The following is a 12,119-nucleotide window of genomic DNA, read 5'->3' as shown; positions in this document are numbered from 1 at the left end:
AGGGAAAGCAGCATTCTGGATAAGGCAATAAACTGATGTCATTTCTGCTTAATGCTGGCCAGGTGGAAAACAGAATGAAAGAAAACAGGTGTTTGATCCACCCTAGCATGCATTAGCCTATTTCAGGAGACAAATGAATCACAAGGCATGATATTACCATTCCTTAATACCTCCACTGTAACCTTGGAGTATAGTCACTTTGTGCAATTAATTTTTTGATAGGTGAAAATTAATATAACAGGGGGTCATGTCCAGAACTGATCATCAGAAAGATTCAATGATTAGCACTGTGCTCAGATTTCTTTTTAAAATCAAAATTGTGAGGCTTCCTTTGTTGATGCAGATTTAAATTTTAAAGCAGTTTTTTAATACAGTTCAAGGCTGCTTAACACCTGAAAAAAGGGGTTCTCACTATAACCACTCAAATGAATCTGCACTTCTGGAAGTTGCTTTTCCCTCTGGAAAGGGCTGGAGGCATTTCTGGCAGAATCACCAATTTTGCACAACAGGAATCTGTGGAAGATTTCACAACCCTTTGAAAGCAGCTCTGTTGATGAGACAAAACCCCTTACAGTTGGTTGGCTTATGTGGCAGGGGGACATCTCAGCATCTCAGCAATTGCAGGGTGTTAGTTTTGCCTTGCTGTGAAAGATATAGTCCGCCCACGCACACAAAATGGGCTGTTGCAAATAGTTGCTTCCTTTTATGAATAAATCCACCAACATGAAATAAAAAAAGTCAGAAGGGATGAACTGTTTCTGAGGGCCACAAAACATTTCCACCCACTCCTGTAATTTAAACCACAGGCCCCTCAACTAGGCCAGCACAAGTGGTTGTATGTACAGTGCAGCCCTCAAGATCCACACACAGATCTCTTCTACATCAAATGCTGCAAAAGAGCAGCCCATAGACCCAGACCTGACCCAGGGGAAGCAGGGAGAGGGCCAGTGATGATGACAAGCAGCCTCCTCTTGAGTCCTATGGAGATGAGACAAAAAAACAAACGCAGCTTGGGGCTATGCTCTGTTTTCCAAAGAACATCTCTCACCAGGTCCCAAGAGCAGCCACAACTGAAAGCCCCTGACAGAGCAGGTCTAGTAGAGCCACACTACTCGGGATAGTCCTGGAAGATACAGCCAGGTGGCACAGCCTTGGGGTGTGGCCAGGTTTGTAAAGATGCATCTTAGATTTGCTGAGAATTGCTGATCATTACAACAGGCCACATAGAAACAGAACACAAAACTGCCTGTAAACCACCCCCCTGACTTCACTGCTTTGTGTTTGCTTTTGCCTGCAGCAAATTTGTCATTAGAACCATTATTAAAGACAGGTGTTCACACCTGGAAGGTAACCTCTCCTGTGATGTGCTCTCTACTACAGACACAGCTGACTTCAACAGCTCTTGAGGATGCCCAATATTTCCCATTACAAGACCCTGTGTTGGGTTGCTGTAACTTAGCTAAGCTTTAATCATTTGGGGTGAAACTTCTGGTACTAGGTGTCTGCTTCATGCTGCATTCTTTTGGAAAATTTAAATCAAAATGATTCAACTATTTCTGAAAATAAGATTAGCAAACAATGCAGGTCCAGCACACTGAGGCTTCAGGGAAGGCATCTGAAAGTGAAAATCCACTCCAGTTTGGTGCAGTTAACCTCTGAAAACTCAGAGTTTGAACATGCTCAGTAGAGACAGGTTAGGTGTCACAATTCAGTTCTTCAAAGATTACATTGACAATGGCCATGCTCCAGCCTGGACCCCATCAAGGATTTCTTTCAGCTACAGCTCTGGGCTTCTGCAGACTTGACACGGTAACTGAGAGAATAAGGGCTTTGTCTCTCTCAAGCTCTCAGCACCCATCCAACTGGACCCAGGCATCACAGAGGAAGAAGCAGCTTGATGGAAGTAGACAGGACAAAAGCCAAATTGTAATGGAGTAATTTGGAATACAGAGCCTGGGTTGGGACAGGGGACTGAATAGGGACTGGGAGTTGGGGTAGAAGTGTAAACTTGAACAGGGTGGGCAAGGATACTGGAAGATGGGAAAGGGTAAATGGGGAGGGGAGTAGACAGGGAGCATCCTGAGATAGAAACCAAGAACCAGGAGCAACTCTAGGAACCAGAAGTGAAGATAGATCTGTTGAGTCTGGATGCAGCAGCTAATTAAGGCTGGCTGAGAAGAGCGACGTGGATGAGGAGCTAGGAGTGGGGAGGCAGACCGTGAGACTGGATGACAAGCCTGAAGAATGAATCTGGGGCAGGTAGCGATGGAGACACTGGATGGGGAGAAGGCATGAGGGTGAAACTGGATGAGGAACTCGAAGAGGGGCACTGGTATTATGAAAGAGGGACTGGGAGTGGGCCTGGGATAGGGAGCCTAAAGAAAAGACTATGACTGGCTGGGCAGGGAAACTGGAACAGGGACAAGAAACAACAGGGTTGGGGACTGGAACTGGATAAATGAGTATGAAACTGGGGTGAGGGTCCAATGTAAGGAAACAGATAGCAGTGGGATGGAGGCAAACATGGTCCTACTGGGTGGGAATGGGCAGAAGAATGTACGCCTACTATTGCACATTCATTTTTGGATCCTGGGACTGAGCCCAGAATTCCCAGATTTCACCATGTTTCTGCTGTCAGCAAATATCTATGAAACCCATTGGCAAACCATCTCATCCTTCTCTAGTGCCAGTCTAGGCAGAGAATGACAACCTATTACTGCAACCAGTTACTTCATTAGCTAAAGATGCAGAGGTTTGTGCAATGAAGATTCCAACCCTACTGCTCATCCGTGGGGATATCAATGATGGGATTTCCTCATCTTCTCTCCTTTGGCTTTTATTAAAGGTAGGAAATTTCATGCATGCACACATAATGAGATGCTTAAAGAACATTACTCAGGCTGCAAAGTCAAAGCTCTCAAAGGTTTGGAAATGCCAGAATTACGGTTGCCTATGCCACTGTCATGGGTACATTATGATACAATTTTTAATTACAACCCCTTGTTACTTTTTCCATAGGACTCAGTTCATTCACTGCATAGGATGGGAAATGCTCACTTGAACAAACACTATAAGTAGAACATACCAGGTTGTTCAATCAGAACAGGTTATTATTAGGCCTGTGCAAAGCAGCTAGTATTCACTTCAGATTCGACCAATTCGGGTTATAGTGATTCAATTTGGTGATTCAAATCACTGTCCAAAATCAATTCGGTCAAATCCAATTTGGAGATTCAGCTGGTGCCGAATCTCCTGCCCACTCTCCCAGCCCAGCAATGGCTGTCCCGCCCGGCTCAGCTCCCGGCACTTTGGAAAAAAAAGCCCTGGATCACCAGGTGCTGCCAGGGGAGGGCCATCTCCGCTTCCCCCCGCTGTGTGGGGCACTCTCCATGAGCCTCCTGACCCCTCCCTGCTCCCCTAGTCCCCCAACAGGTGCCCCACCTGGGCCAACTCTGGCCCTTTAAGAAACCCCCCCCCCAAGAAAAGCCCTGCACTCAACATTCCTGCCAGCAAGGGCCGATCCCCGCTGCCCCCCACTTTGGAAAAAAAAGCCCTGGATCACCAGGTGCTGCCAGGGGAGGGCCATCTCCGCTTCCCCCCGCTGTGTGGGGCACTCTCCATGAGCCTCCTGACCCCTCCCTGCTCCCCTAGTCCCCCAACAGGTGCCCCACCTGGGCCAAAAAAAGCCCTGGATCACCAGGTGCTGCCAGGGGAGGGCCATCTCCGCTTCCCCCCGCTGTGTGGGGCACTCTCCATGAGCCTCCTGACCCCTCCCTGCTCCCCTAGTCCCCCAACAGGTGCCCCACCTGGGCCAACCTGCACCACGTGGGGGGCTCTGCACAAGCCCTGGAAGCCCCAAGGCTGCTGCAGGTGTGGTGAATCCCGGGGCTTTTCTCTATTGTTTTTTTTTCTTAAAGGGCCAGAGCTGGCCCAGGCAGGGCACCTGTGAAGGGGTTGGGGGGCACGTGGCAGAGCCCCCCCCATGCAGTGTGGAGGCATAGGGGGCAGCACCTGGTGAACACTGGGGCTTTTCTTTAAAGGGTTGGGAGCTGGGGGAGACAGGGCAGTCATGGGGGGGCTGGGGGAGCAGGCGGGGTTCTAGGGGGGACTAGGGGAGCAGGGGCCATCGGGAAGACTGGCAGGGGTCCTCCCATGGTCCCCTCCCCCAGCCCCAAGTACTTAGCAGCTCTGAGTCCGGCTGCAGCTCCCTGCTGCAGCCACCTGAGAGCCCAAATCATCAAAGCTCTCCAAATCTCTTCCAAAGATTCGGAGGCCTTTGACTCAGTTCAGACCTTTTAATTGGTCCCCTGATTCAATTTGGATTCAGAGATTCAGCCACTGAATCAGGCTGAATCTCCTCTGAATCAAATCACCACCCAAAACTTCGCACAACCCTAGTTATTATGTTTTAAAAAGGAGACTGTGTACACAGATAACCTCCTCAGTGTTTCTACTGATGTTGACATTGCTCCTAGACTCCTGGGTGTTATGGACTGTATGAACACAGAAGGAAAAGAGGCTCCGCACCCCAAAGAGCTTACAGTCTAAAATAAAAAATGGATAGAAGCAGATGGGAGGGCAAGGAGATGTTAATGGCGAGCAAAAGGGGTGGTGATCTCAGCACTTCAGCAGCTTGTTGTAAAGTTTCCTTTGGACACCTAGGTAGAAGGTGGATTTAAGGAACAATGAAATGGCTTTGTAGGTGTATATAGAGATCTTCCCCCAAGCATGAAGGGCTGCATGGGAAAAATCTGAAAAACACGTCTGAAAGATGAGTGGTGGGTGATGAGGACCAGCACCACAGGCTAACTGAGACATGAGTCAACCTCTACAGCTGACGATAGACATGAAGGGGCCAAGCTTTGACGGACCTTGAAAGTGAAGAGAGGTATCATGCAACATGTTTTAGCCAGTGAAGGATTGTAAAAAGGGAGGCAACATGGCCAAAGCAGAGAGGCTGGGAAAATGAGGTAGCACATCACAAGATTTACAAGTTCACTGAAATAAAACTAGGAAAATGCTATCCCTTCAAGTTTCCCTTTCCCAATTCTCAGTATAGTACCAAGCAGTAAATTGGCTGCTAGAAAACACTTATATTCCACCAGGTTGTCTATACTGAGTATGTTTCCCTCTGGCAGAATGCACACTGAGTGACAAACAGCAAATACTGTAAGATTACCTTCAACAAGTCAACCAGAATTGCTAGTAGCTCAATAAACTGTGAGCTAAGGATACTTCTATCCACCCTCATTTACTCTCTCTAAGTATTAGTATATGTTTAAATTACAAAATGGCTCCATTCATCACACAACCCCAGAGATCCATCAAGGTCTCCTAGCTCGCAATAAAGCCTAAAAAAGGTAACACTTGTTGGGTCCAATATGCTGCAATGGGAAGGAGTTTTAAATTTGAAAATGACAAAAGTTCAGCCTGTTGAATTTAGAAGCCCAGTCCTGCAAGCTCTTTTCCTTGCAAATAGTTACTAATCAAATAACATGATGCAGTTCAAACCAGTCAGCCCATAAATAAGGGTTTGCAACATGGAATCTAAATGTTAAGTCTCAGCAACTTTAGCACAGGCCAGACAGGCCAACTACCTCTGAGTTCAGATGAAGACAGCAGCTCAGAGAAGTTAAGTGATTTGTGAGGGAAAAGTAAAGGGTAAGGTAAGGGAATGACAGTCAGAGATTGGGTCTAAAAATGACCTTGAACATACTTTCACAGACTCTGAGCCCATCTCTTCACCTTTAAAACAGGGGCTGTGATATTATTCTCACCCATGTGGGTACCACAGACCCAGCATTTGTAAGATGCTAACGGCACAGCGTTCTGTTACAAGTGGCAGAGAAAGGCTCTCAATAACCTGCTCTCTGGCAAACCACATAGGCTCTATGGAGCTGCCACCACCTTCTCAAGGCACCGGGGTAAAATTTTAGCAAAGGGGTTTTAATTCCTTCTCCCCAGAAAACAGAAAATATTTTATAGGAAAGTTAATAGTTTTCAAAACCGTCTCTTCTCATTTCAAGGAATATCTGAAAACAGGCCAATTTAAAAGTGGACTATAGCAGCAAACAACCATGAAGTGGCAGCATGGACAGTCTTTACCACAGGGGATTTTCTTTGAAAGCTGACATTTGCTCTTTGAAGCAATGTAGCTATAGGGTTTTCTCCATGCTCCCAGGTTTTTTTCCTAAAGCAAGTACATGCTGTCACACCACTGAAAATGAGAGGCAGAAATGCTGATGTCACAGTCACAAAGGGGAGTGATTTCACAATGGTGTCAGCTACTGTATTTACTTGAATCCAAGATGACCCCCCCACCCCCCAATTTAACATAGGGACAAAAGCCTCTCATCTTGCATTTGCGTACAAGGCAATGGGGAAGCAGGTGGCTGTGACCTGGGCTCCAGCTCCAGCGCTGACCTGGGTTCAGGGCCAGGGCTGCTGCCTGCCCCCCTTCCCACAGCTACCTCTTCTCCCCTTATCACTTGCCCCACAGCCTCTGCCCCCATCTGCGTGGCAAGCTCCGACCCTGCTCCAGCCCAGGGCACAGAGCACATGCTTTGGCCCCAGCCTGGCCTGGTAACAGTTGATGCAGCAGTGGCAGCTCTGGCTGGGCCCCAGAGCTGAGGAGTGGGGCAGAGGCAAGCACTGGGGGGAGGGTAGGTACCAGGGGGTGCAGGTATGGGGGGAGCACATAGCAAGGGGGCAAGTACCAGGCAGGAACAAGGGATGGGGGCCTGGGGCAAGAGGGGCAGCAGGGGGTAAGTTGGGGGGGGCCCAGGGCAAGCAGCCTGACCTTCCCCCACAGCTTGGCCCCCAACTACCTTCCCTCCACCTGCTCCCTACTACCCCACAACTTACTCCCGACCACCCGCCCCCTACTGCCTCCTGCACCTTCACCTTCCCTACCACCTGCCCCCCTGCTCTCCTTTTCCCCACTGCCTGCCCCCTCACCCTCCCTACTGCCACTGCTTTCCCCACTGCCACAGTTGGGAGGACAAATTTAAGATGGCTCTCCAGTCATTAGATTCTATACATGGAAAATGATAACACATTTATAAATGTTCCATGTATATAGTCTAATTATTGGAGGGTTGTCTTACATTCAGGGTCATCTTTGATTTGGTTAAATATGGTAGTTTCATAAGTTTTCCTCCCTTTATTCTACCTGCCTTAAAAAGGCCACTGCAATTATAATAGTAAATCTCCCAGCTAAACAGAATGCTACTGTTTGATGATCCCTCAGCATGGGGTCAAGCTAGTAGTTAACTGCTTGTAAGTCAAGCTTCTCTGCTTCAAAATGACATTTTACCTGCTGCCGTCACACTTAAGGTGACTATAACTGAAAGGAATAAGAATAAATGTAGCTACTTATTTCACTATAACCTCTTCCCGATACCTCATAATCAGTTTTGTTGTTTTTGCTATATAGTTAAGTTGCTCAGAAAGTGGGTCCTCCTGCAAAAAGAAAAAAACAACCTTACACTGAAAAAACAGCAAGTATATTTTTTCCAAGTGTTTAGGTACTAAGAAAAAGTATTTTTTTCAGAGAAATCAGATACTTTTGAGAAAAAAACAAGGCTTAATATAACACATTCCCCTCTCCCTCTCAAAAAGCCCACTCTAAAAAACACTAATTTCCTATGAAAACTTGTTTGAGTAGAAACTTTTCCAGCAGCTCTGGTACACACCCAGTGAGGCTGGCTGTTTTCACTGCTCTTTGTGTGGATTTACTTGACAGCACAGGGGGAAAAAAGAGCTCATTTCTAAAAATTTGAAAATGTGCCTCTGAACCCAGTAACACTTCCCTGATTATTATTACATATGAATATATTTGGCATCAGAATGACTGTCCTTATTAAACTTACAAATTATGGTCAAATTAGTGTTTTGAAATCCTTGCCTTCCACATCTATCGTGGGTTGTCAGTAATGTTGCACAGCATCACCCTGGACAGGAAAGTGACTCTGACGTGAACCAATTCAGAGAAGTAATCACATGAGCCAAGAGAAATCAGGCAGGCTCAGAACATTGTTCTAATTTGCTAATTATCTTTTTAAATGTTTCACACAAAACTCTGGGGTCTGCTACTGCAGCTGAATCTGAACTTAGTGATAAGGTGACTGAGCAGAATAAGTCATCCTTATTAAGGAGCAATTAGCTGAGTAAAGTTCTCCCTGCTAGTCTGTGAATATTAGTGCTCATGTTTTTTCAGCCAATGATAGGCTCAATAATAGTGTTGAAGAGAAAAATGAAAATCTATTAGACTTATTAAGAGCAGACTTGCACTTTCACTGTAATACAGCTGCTGAGAATCTACTAAAATAATGCAGAAAATTCTCTGCTGAGAAGTAAATGCATCATAGTAGCTAATAGCAGCTTTTCTTATAGCAGGAATCTGACCTCACATGTGCTGCTCAGGATTATTGCTGTCAGAATGACTAAAGGCAGAGGAGGCATTTTATTAAAGAGCAAGTGCCAAGGGGCTGCAAAGCCTCTTCCAAAAGGGATGGATCTGCCTTCTGTTTGCAACAATCACTAGTATATAGCATGAAGACTGGTTCTTTTCTCTACAGAAAGCCTTGCAAAGCCTAGGAAGTGAACAGAGAAATATAGAACCATTTAGGAGAATGAGCGTCACCAATAATGCAGAAAAGAAAGCATAGGATGGAAAGAGCTACAGTGTCTTGGCAGGCCCTGTAACAGCAGCAGCAAGGCTGGAAGTGAAGAGAGCAGGCAGGCATGTGTGCAGAGGAAGGTAAAGATCAGCATGTGTGGTGGTGTAGCTATCAAGCTTGCCCAAGAACCCTTCCCAACGCTAGCAGGGGAGCAGATGACCTTACAAGTTTCAGGATATGCTCAAGGGGCCCAGTAAAAAAATTGAGCTTTTTAGAATTAATTTTAAAATATTCAAGCTTATAGTGGCCCTCAAAGGAAGGACACATTTGGTGCCTAATCAACTTGCATTGTTTTTTTTCCTAGAAATGCTGGCTTGCAATCGTTGCTCAGACTTCATTACATCAGCAGGGGCAGTGAGCAGTGTGCTCTGGTCCCTCACATACATGTTCCCCCATTGCTAGATAATGAGAAGTGAGCAACACAGAGACAATTATATCAGATTTACACCTTTAGACCCTCAGTCACTCCATCAGAGCAGCTTTCTAAGTGTCTTACTTGAGCATCACAAAACACTGCTCTGGCCCTTTTAACTTCTCTCATCTTACAAATCTTTGCCAATTGTCCTACTGAACATCTTTGCTTTAAAAGCATATTTTTGTAGTGACTGGCTGCTATGAGAAAAGGGAATGTAGCAGCCAGTCTGCCTACCTGATTTGGGCCAACAATAGTAGTGAAAAAAACAGCCTTAAACTGCAGTAGTCTGGTATCTTGCTCCACAGTAGGCTACTTTAACATTCCCCATACACAACTATTAGCTCAAGGTCTCAGTTCTTGCACAGATATAAATATAGACAAAGTAACACTGACATAAGTACAGTATTGACCATATAAGGGGAAGTTTCTCCATGGCTTTTTAAGAGTCCCTGAACAACTAAATACAAAAGATCTAAGGAAACCAATTCACAGAAGTCTCACAGCAGAGTCAAACTCCCAGGTACAGCAAATGTTTAATTTCTTAAATGGTCCTGTTATTGCTCACAGTGCCTCAGTGAAGGGGATTGATATTAGCAGCGCTTTCTGAAAGGTGACTGCATTTGGTAGCAGAGTAAGCAGCACATGCTTCACACACCCGTAAGGCACTGTGATTCCAGAGAGAAAGAGAGTAGCACATTTTTACACTGGTTAATATGGCAATGAATCATCCCACTGAGATAAAGGTTGAAAACATTAAGAGAGGAATACAATAGGCTGGAATAAAAAAATGGGTCTCAGCTGGTTCAGATTGTACATATGCATATAAACAGTATGAGAGAGGAAATAATGAGGGTGAGGAGTGCAAAGTAATGAGGAAAAAGATCAGGTGCATCTATCTTCCCGGAGGCTGAAGGAAGATATTAAACCACTCTTTCTGGTAAATTGTCACTGCCAGTTATTGACAAAGCTGTCAATTATACAGCATCATTTAGAATGATGAAGTGGAGGGAATAGGGATCTAGAGACACACAGGACTGTAGGAGGGTAGAGATGTATTATAAATGATAAATGGATTGGATTTAAAAGGGAAAAAACAAAGAGACCAGATACCATACATGTAATTAAATATCCTTAATCAGCATGTTCATGCAGTTTAGAAATTGCCCCTTCTCCCTTTAGCGACCGATTCTGGAGAGCAAACAGAATAGAAGACAGAGCACTAGGAAAGGGAAGGCAGGTCTGTGTCATGATGCTGCTAGCATAGCACTTCAGTGAATTGGTATTCACTAGCATGTAAACACAGCTCTGCAGCAGTTGGCCAGCCTTTAGAGGAGGATGTTGTTAGAAATATGTATTTCTAAAGCAATATCAGAAAGTTGCCAAACAACAAATTAGGTGAGTCATTTGACTCCTTCCTTAAGCACATCCCTTACTGTAAGCACGAGTAGTCCCCCTACTTAAAATGAGAGATTTGAACATCTGACTGCATGTTTGATATGAGCAAGGGAAAGCTAGCAGCTGGCATCACAAGTATTTAAAAAAAATGGGTTGTTCAAAAAAGGAAAGTATGATTCTATACCTCACTAAAACTGCTAGCTCAGGGACCGTTGGCCATGTTTTTGTAACACCCTGACTGACTGCTTGCAGGATTAAAATCCTCTTCACACAAACACAAAGTCAAGCTAATTTGTTATTCACTTGTAGGAAAAGTCTCATGTAATAATCTAGCTGAATTAACGCATGGATTTTCAAGTGCTGCACTACAACACACACTGGAAAAGCTTCTAAAAAAAAGAATATAGCTTTGCAAAGTGCACAGCATGCAAAAATGCAGTATGCAAAGGAGAATCAATATTATGTAATTCAGTGCAATAACTTTTGTATACAAAGGGGGAAAACGAGACAGCAAGGAGGGAAGCATCATGTTTGCCCCAGAAAATCTTCTCCGCTGATGTTAGTGATCTACATGACAGCAAGTCAGACCCCTCCTGGATACACTGAATAGCATAGGACCTAACACACCCTAACAGTGTAAGTCAGAGCCAGACTGATGAGAAAGAAGTGATCTAGATAAAAGTATCAGCTTGAATAACTCTGGAAAAATGGACTCTGAAGCAGAAGCCAGAGAAGATCTTGTGGCAGAATATTACTCTCAGAGGGAGATGTATATTTGCCAAAGATATAAATGGACAGTTCTCAAAAGGCAATTTCATCACAGGGCATACACCCTTTTCATCTCCTTCCAAGACTGACCAGTTTTTAGAGTGTAATATGGTAGAAAAGCATAATGTGTTAGAGTGAAGCTCGGCATAATGGTGGATTTTACTTGCCTAAGAAATCTTCCATTAGTCTTTGTAATTACACAGCCACTTTGGAGATCCTCTCACAGAAATGCATATATCCAAAAAATAACTAAATAATGTAGGGTCCTTCTGCTTTGGGTAAGTGTTTCCCCTTCCATACCTGGTACTCGGGTACTTGGGTACTTGCCTGTAACGTATTTGGGGGTAAAAATACCCATTAACTTCTCTCTCTTCCTATTTAACAGTCAGCAGATGTTGACATGCCCAATGAATACTCCAAATGGAACAAAGTGGTATGGTTTCTTTGCTAGTCTTAGGCAATGCCAAAAAATACATCCAGTTTTTACTTTCCTCTTTTATCTGTCTCAACATCCTTTGCAAGACACAGTATCCCTCTGCTGGACAAAAAAATGGGAACAGTGAGAAAACAGTACAAAGCTGAGAATGAGGGTGATACTGTGCTTAGGAGAAAGTACTCTCAATCAAAATGAGTATATTTTTAAGACTGGAATTCATAACTGGAAGTAAGGAGATGCATGTTATGAGGCAGTGTGCAGCCTAAGAACCTAGAAGAAAAACTTACTATATTAATCAGTACAGACAATGTACAGGCCCTATTACCAGGCAGAAGTAAAGAGCAAAGATTATAATGTATGAAAACATGAGCGACTGACACCTGCAGATTCTGGGGGGGGGGTACCAGTGGCTGATTGACAACCA

At 44.7% G+C, this 12,119-nt stretch overlaps 1 long non-coding RNA gene across 1 annotated transcript in view; it reads right to left on the bottom strand.

Moving 5' to 3' along the window:
- LOC102387202 overlaps nt 1-8,016 on the bottom strand; it is a 33,899-nt gene extending 25,883 nt beyond the window's left edge. The window contains exon 1 of the long non-coding RNA XR_324624.2: nt 7,872-8,016. This is a non-coding gene — a long non-coding RNA (uncharacterized LOC102387202). The remainder of the gene's footprint in view (nt 1-7,871) is intronic.
- Between the last annotated feature and the right edge of the window lie 4,103 nt (nt 8,017-12,119).

This window comes from Alligator sinensis, unplaced genomic scaffold, assembly GCF_000455745.1.
Source record: "Alligator sinensis unplaced genomic scaffold, ASM45574v1 scaffold476_1, whole genome shotgun sequence".
NCBI classification, from domain to species: domain Eukaryota; kingdom Metazoa; phylum Chordata; order Crocodylia; family Alligatoridae; genus Alligator; species Alligator sinensis.
This window is presented reverse-complemented; position numbering and strand designations above follow the sequence as displayed.